Here is a 7,464-nt window from a genome sequence, read left to right as displayed (position 1 = left end):
CACAGAATAGCACTGTGTCATAAGAAATGATGGAAGAGATGGCTCAACAGATGGACCAAGCAGGGGATGAATGCTGAAGAATTCTGTCTACCTCCCAAGACAGAGCTGATGGGGGGGAGGGGAGGGGGGAAGGGAGAGAGAGGGAGAGGGGGAGAGAGAGGAGAAAGAGAGAGAGGGAGAGAGAGAGAGAGAGAGGAGAGGAGAGAGAAAGAGAGAGGGGAGAGAGAGAGAGGGAGGGAGAGAGAAGAGAGAGAGAGGGAGGGAGAGGGAGAGAAAGAGGAGAGGAGAGAGAGCACAGAGAGAGAGAGAGAGGGAGAGAGGAGAGAGGGAGAGAGGAGAGAGGGGAGAGAGAGAGGAGGGGAGAGAGAAGAAAGAGAGGGAGGGAGAGAGAGAGGAGAGATGAGAGAGAGGGGGGGGAGAGGAGAGAGAGGGAGGGAGGGCGAGGGGAAGAGAGAGGAGGGAGAGGGAGAGAATAGTGAGCCTTGCGGTCTCTGAGGAAAGCACAAGAACAGAAGAATCGCCTGAAAGGAAGTTCTTAGATCCACCTTCCTTCGGTCTCTCGGCCCCTCCCCCACTGGATAGCCCTTGATATACTCGAAGGCAGCTCCCATCCTCTCCTCAAATGTTCTCTAGGCTCAACACCCCCTCCCCCCCACCCCAATCACTTCGCCAAGCAATGGAATCCCCTTCAGCATCCTGGCCTCCCTCTTTTCACTCTGCCTCCTCCAGGAAGCCCTCTATGCTGCCTCCAGCCTCCACCAGCTGCTTCCTCTTCAGGACTTCTGCTTTCCTTAGTCAAACCACCGCCTGACCTGGGTTATGTGCCACCTGGGGTTTTTTCCTCCATTTGGGGCAGACAGCTCCCGGCCCTGGACTCAGGTCATCTGGACCAGGACCCGGGGATGAGGGCTCTCCGAGCAGTGTTAGCACCATAGACCAGGTGCCTACTTCAGAGCTGGGGGGCTGGGCAGTGAACGTGGCTCTGTCCCTCTCTAAGGGCATACATCCCTCTCAGTCTAATAATAATCATAGCCAGCATCTGTTATGCCAAGGGCTTTACAAATACCATCTCCTTTGATCCTCACAATAACCCTGGGCGGCGGGTGCTGTCATTACTACCACTTAGAGATGGAGAAACTGAGGTTAAGTGACTTGCCCAGGTTGCATAGCTGGTTACTGTCTGAGGCCACAGCTGAACCCCAGTCTCCCTGACTTCAGCCACTGCCAGCTTTGTGCACTGCATAGCCCCCTGGCTGCCTAGGACTCTCTGTCCCTTTCCTGCTCCTGGTGAGTGACGGACCCAGTACCAGAACCCAAGCTTTCTGTCTCCTAACTGAAATCCACATTTCCCTGCCCTGTCTCACAATACAGATCACGAGCTTGGACAGGCAGCATCTCCTCCTCTCTCCCCTACTGTGGCACAGAGGGCCCCTGCTCTATAAGCCTGTGTGGTTCCCTAGTACCTCCATGGTCAAATACAAAGCCTCTCTTTCCGGAGCCCCAGCCTCCACCACCCTCTCACAGCTGTTCTTGTGATGTCTCTGCTCAAAGCCCGCCATCCCAATCTCTTTCTCACCAGTACCTTGACCCTGAGATCTCCCCAACCACAGGGGAGTTTTCACCTTATCTTGGGTGTGGGGGGGATCACAGTGCTCCACCCCAACCCTCGTATCCTCAAGTGTCCTCTGCCTTCCCCCCTTCCCTTCAGCAGCCCCTCAGTTTGTGTGGTCTTCTCCCTATTAGAATGGGAGCCCCTGGAAGGCAGGCTTGGTTTTGCCTGTTTGTATTGTAGCCCTGTGCTTAGTGTATTGCTTGGCAGCTGGTACGCATTCAAGTGCTCTATTTGTCCTCTATCTGTCTAATCTATCTATCCATCCATCCTCTATCACTGTTCTATTTGTATCCATCCATCCATCCATCCATCCATCCATCCTCTCTGCCCTCCATCTTTCTCATCTCTGTCTCTCTCTCTCTCTCTCTCTCTCTCTTTCTCATCCTCTCATCTAACTGCCTCCAGCCTCCCTTCTACACCCTTTGTGAATCTAGCCACAGAGCCCAGCAGTTCCTCCAGCCCCAAAGCGCCTTTCCCACTTCCAGGTTCTTGTCTCTGAGATCTGAAATGCATTCACTCTTCGCCTTTGGTCTCTGGAGCCCTGAGGTTCCTCAGAGGCTCAGGGCTCAGCCCTGCCCCCCAGGCCTTCCTGCTTGCTGCCCTACCCCCACTTAGTAGTCTCTGCTGCCTCGATTTTCCTTAGATTCTGGGCACATAGTGCATTCCTTGGGGAGCACAAAATCTCCTTAAGGACAGGACCTGTTTCACTCTGTCTTTGTGCCCCCAGCACCCAGATCAGTGCCTGGCACATAGTTGGCATTTAATAACTGCCTGCTAAGTGGAACTGGACCCCCTACCTTTCTCCACCTCTTTCGCTAGGTAAAAGGTGTCTCTGCTTTGTCCTCTCATCTCTTGGAATGATTACTTTCCTCTGGCCCTGGGGTGATGACCATGATGCACCAAGCAGTTACTGATGATCCCGGACCTCAAGACCACAGGGCTGTCCTTCCCCTCTTCTGGGTGTCACTGAGCATGTGCTGGCAAGGACAAAGGAAAAACACCCTGAAAGAGAGCAGGCATGGTCTGTGTGCTGCAGCACCAGGGTTGGCTTCTGCTCTTCCTTCCACTTGCCCTGGACACCAGGAAGGCAAGGGGGCAAAGGGAGTGGGGTGGTCCACAGATATCCAGGCTGTGCTGCTGGTCTTCCATGGGGAAGGTGGGAGCTGTCAGAGCCCAGGAAGTTACTGCTGCAGCCAGTGACCAGAGGAGCCAGGGAGCTAGACCCCTGGGGAAATCCAGATCCTGAATGGGGACCCCAAATTGCTGAGACTGCCAGCCCTTGAGAATCCCATTGCACTGGGGGACCGGAAGGGGGAACCAGTCTCCATTCTCCTGCTTTCTCTTGCTCAAATTTTTTATCTTGAGATGAGGAGCAAACATTCCCTTCAGCCAAGAAAACCTGGGTTCAGGCCCTGCCTCTGGCCCATCCATTCTGACTGTGTGACCCTGGGCAAGTCATGGATCCTCTCAGCACTCCAGTTCTATTTCTGAACCTATAACTGCCAGAGAAGGCGTCCACTGCATTTGTGGAGGGAGTTTCCCCCCATGGGAGTTCTCTACTCCAATGAGATCACAGGTCCAGCTCCTCTCTTTTTGATGTGTGACCTGAATATTAGAGGTGGCCTTCCCAGGAGGTGCAGACTGTATTTTGTGTTTTAGCATGTGCTATTAGCATCCATTTCATCCCCTAGATTAATTTTGGGTGAGGTGGGGGAACACTGAACCAAACTGCTTAGCCACATCACCCAAACCACATCCCTAGCCATGATAGGGAGCAGCTTGGGTGCTTGCCAGCTCGGCGCCATCTGGCGGTCAGTTAGGACACTGCAGCAGGTTTAGAAAGCACGATCCACAAAGCCACTGACAAGGCTTCCAGTGGGTCAAATAGCACTCCACCTGGTGGCCATCTAGGATACTGCACCCATCCAGTGCCTGGCTGTCCTTTGAGCTGAGAAAGACAGTGTTCAGCCCCCGAAGTGGATCTGGACGGATCCCACTGCCCAAGGATCCCGGGAGTCCCAACCATAGTCTGTCCATTGCAACAGGATCAGGGGGGTGGTTGGTTTTTTAAATAATGAGATTGTTTCTGCCCGATTTTTCAAGCAGAGGCTCCCTCCTTCCCACTCCATTTGGCTCCCACTTGCTTAAATCATTGAGACAAATCGTCACTGAGCTCCAGTCACGGCCCATCCTCCCTCTCCTTTGGGGCCCCTTCAGCACCAGTGAAAAACACTGGTCTCTCTTTGTACTTGTTCTCTTTGGGGTGGAATTTAGAGCTAGATGCTCAGACCATGGGCTGAGAGCTGGAATTGACCTCAGGACATCCAGTTCAACCCCCCAATTTTACAAATGAGGAGACTGAGGTCCATGGAGTGTCCCACAGTAACTAGCTGTGGGTCCCATTGGTAGCAAGTTCAAACTCAGGCTCTCAGTTTCCAGTCTAGCATTCTTTCCACTGTATTACATTGGGAGGGCCTTAGAGACTGAGCCCAGATCCCTTTTCTTACATAGACGAAAGCAGACGAAGGCCAGGGAGGGTAAGCAGAGCCCCACGTCACACAGACTGAGCGGCAGAGAAAGACCCGGGACTCCTGATGTCCAGGCCAACGCTCCATCTTCCGCCATATTGGGAGTCAAATTATCTGGAAAGCCTGAAAGTTCAGCTCCAGCAGACAAGAATTTCCCCAAAAGAAGCAGAGGTGTGGGAGGGCTCGTCCCCTGCTCATGGGGCTCCTTTCTGTTAGTGGGACACTGAGCTCCCCATAGTCCTCCTGGTGCGAAGACTTAGCTTCAAATCCCAGCTCTACCACTGGTTCCCTCCCTGTCCAATCCTGGGCACGTGCCCTCTCCACTCCAGGTAACCTCTGTTCCCTTCTCTGTAAAAATGAAGGACATGGCATGAAGGGCGTCTGCGATCTCTTCCCCTCCACTGGCAAGGTCAGCAAAGTCCCCTCCCCTCTGTTTCCATGGCATTGTCAGAGGGTCAGGCGTGCCAGGATCAGAGATGCCCCCTCCCGACAAGGACGAGGGGCCCCAGGCTGCAGTGAGCTTGTCAGGGGTGTGGGGTAAGGGGTTTTCCATCTTGGTTCTTCTTTTTTGCTCTGGAACATTAAAGAACAGAGGAGGATGAGAAAGCTAAAGATGTCTGGGAACCCACGAGGATGGGTCCCCGCCTCATCTTTGGAGACATGGGTTTTGTGATCCTCAGCATTCCTCGCTGCCCCGGCTACATTTCCCCCTTGCTTTCTGGGAAGGGGGGGGAGGGGTGCAATGTCTGGAAAGTCATCTGTGGTCTCAGGGCTCCACCTGGTGACCAAAATGAGGTTTTCTCAATTTAAGGGAATTTTTGCCACCCCCATGAGGGAGCCAAGAAAAGGAGCCCCAAATGGGATAGATCTGCAGACCCCCGTTAAGACAGAAGGACTAGGGGTGAATTACAAAATGAAATCCCTGAAGAGCCCGTCTCTCTCCAGGAGCATTCAAGATTGCATTCCCCTGTGACTTTTACTGCCACCGAGTCCCCCTTATACCTCTTTTTTGCCAGTGGGCTGGGTGTAAAGTGGGTGTCGCTGCTGTGGTTGCTCAGTCGTGTCCAACTCTCCGTGACCCCATTTGGGGTTTTCTTGGCCAAGATCCCGGAGCGGTTTGCCATTTCCTTCTCCAGCTCATTTTATAAATAAGGAAGCTGAGGCCAACAGGGTGAAGTGACTCGCCCAGGGTCACACATCTAGGCAGCGTCTGAGGCCGAATTTGACTTTTGGTGACCCTGTTTGGCGTTTCCATGGCAGACACTGGAGCGGTTTGCCTTTTCCTTCTCCAGTGTGGTAAAGTGGTACCTTAATACCATTTTGACATCCCCCATTTCAGAATCAGTGAGACTGAGCCCTCTTCAAGTAATTATTAACGATGTTTCCTCTTTGGAAAATCATCTGTTCACATCCTTTAACCAGGTTATAACTGAGAGGGCTGCTCTTGTAAATGTTTAACTGTTGGCTAGGTATTTCGTTTTTCACATAGATGTGTTTCTTTTTACAAGTACTTGTAACCTGACCCTCTCTCTACGTGCACATACACACCACACACACACATACACACACATGCATACATACACACGTGCACACGCACACACATTGGTCACACCCGTAAATGTAAGTGTTCTTTCTGCATCTCCTGTTTGGCAGGAGGTGAGGGGTAGCCTCATCTCCAGACCTCCGGCCTCATCATCGAATCGATCAGGGTCCTCAAATCTGTCAGGTTGATTTTTCTCCAGAACGTTGTTTTTCACACTGTTTCTCTTTGCGGCTATATAAGCGGCTCTCCTACTCCTGTTAACACCCCTCTGCATCCAATGCGGCAAAACCTTCCCAGTCTGGGTCGGACTACCCGCTGTCACTGCTTGTGGCATCATCACACTCTGCTCATCCGTGAGCTGCACTTTGCTGATCCGTGCCCAAGTTTTAGCTGCGATGAAAAGGGATGAAATAAATTTTCTCACACATGTGGGGCCTTTTCCTCTTTCTCTGATCTCTGTGGGGTTTAGGCCGGGGCTGGCGGACCTGCGGCATGGAGGCCACAAGCTGCCTTCTAGGTCCTCGGGTGTGGCCTTTTGCTGGAGTCCAAGTTTTACAGAATGGATCATTTTATGAAGGGGATTTGTTCTGTGAAGTTTGAATTAGGTCAAAGGGCCGTGCCTGAGGACCTAGAGGGTCACATGTGGTCTCAGGGCTACAGGTTCCCCACCCTTGGCTTAGGCCTAGTCAGGGCCTTTCCCTTCCCCTTCCCCCTCACTCCCCATAGGCCTGGTAGTGATCCAGCTGGGTCAAAGGGTATGCAAAGTGAAGTGACTTTGGGGGCTGAACTCCAAACTGCTTTCCAAAAGTGACTGAACTGATTCACAGCTTCAGCAACATGGCAGAAATGTGTCTGTTTTCCCACAGTCCCACCAGCATTTATTATTTTCCTGTTCTATGTTTTTGCCAGTCTGATGAGTGTGAGGTGGAATCTCAGAGTTGGTTTAATTAGTAATTCTCTCAGAGTTGGGCATTGGGGTGGTGCAGTGGATAGAACACCAGGTCAGGAGTCAAGGACCTGAGTTCAAATCTAGCCTCAGACACTTCCTAGCTGTGTGACCCTGGGTGAGTCACTTCACCCTGTTTGCCTCAGTTTTCTCATCTGGAAAATGAGCTGGAGAAGGAAATGGCAAACCCCTCCAGTGTCTCTGCCCGGAAAACCCGAAAAAAGGGTCACAAAGACGAGACGACAACAACAGCTTTAGTTGTCTAGAGCTCAGTGTATGCAGCAAATGCCTTGGAGTCGGGAAAACACTACCTGGCTGTGTGACCCTGGGCAAGTCACTTAACTTCTGTTTACCTCAGTTTTCTCACCTACCCCCCAGGGCTGTGGTGAGGATCAGATAAGACAGTATTTGTGAAGACTGAACACTGCAGAGATTCGAGGGTTTTTTAAACACACAGTTGTTCGTTGCCTCATACATTTCAGTGCTCATATTTTTATTTGGCACAAGGCTAGGGTAGGGCCTGGGCCTGGGATTTTATTGGTATAGAGATTCCTGGATGAGGAAATGCCTCCTCACTCAGGCCAGAGCCTTCTCTGCAGCTGGGGCAGGGGGGCAACTTCGGGGGCTCCAGAGCCCAGATGTGACAAAGACAAGACCTGAACTCAAGTCCTCTTGACACCAACGCCAGCTCTCCGGCCGCTAGACCAGATCGGGCAGAAAGAGTTTTCCCAATCTCTTCTTTTCCTTTGAATTTTACGTATTTTGTTGTAGAGAAATGTTAGCACTTTTGTGTAGTTGGGCACATCTATCTTGTCCTTAGTAATTCCTCCTATTT

This window comes from Trichosurus vulpecula, chromosome 6, assembly GCF_011100635.1.
Source record: "Trichosurus vulpecula isolate mTriVul1 chromosome 6, mTriVul1.pri, whole genome shotgun sequence".
NCBI classification, from domain to species: domain Eukaryota; kingdom Metazoa; phylum Chordata; class Mammalia; order Diprotodontia; family Phalangeridae; genus Trichosurus; species Trichosurus vulpecula.
The sequence above is the reverse complement of the archived record's forward strand: the minus strand, read 5'-3'. Positions refer to the sequence as shown.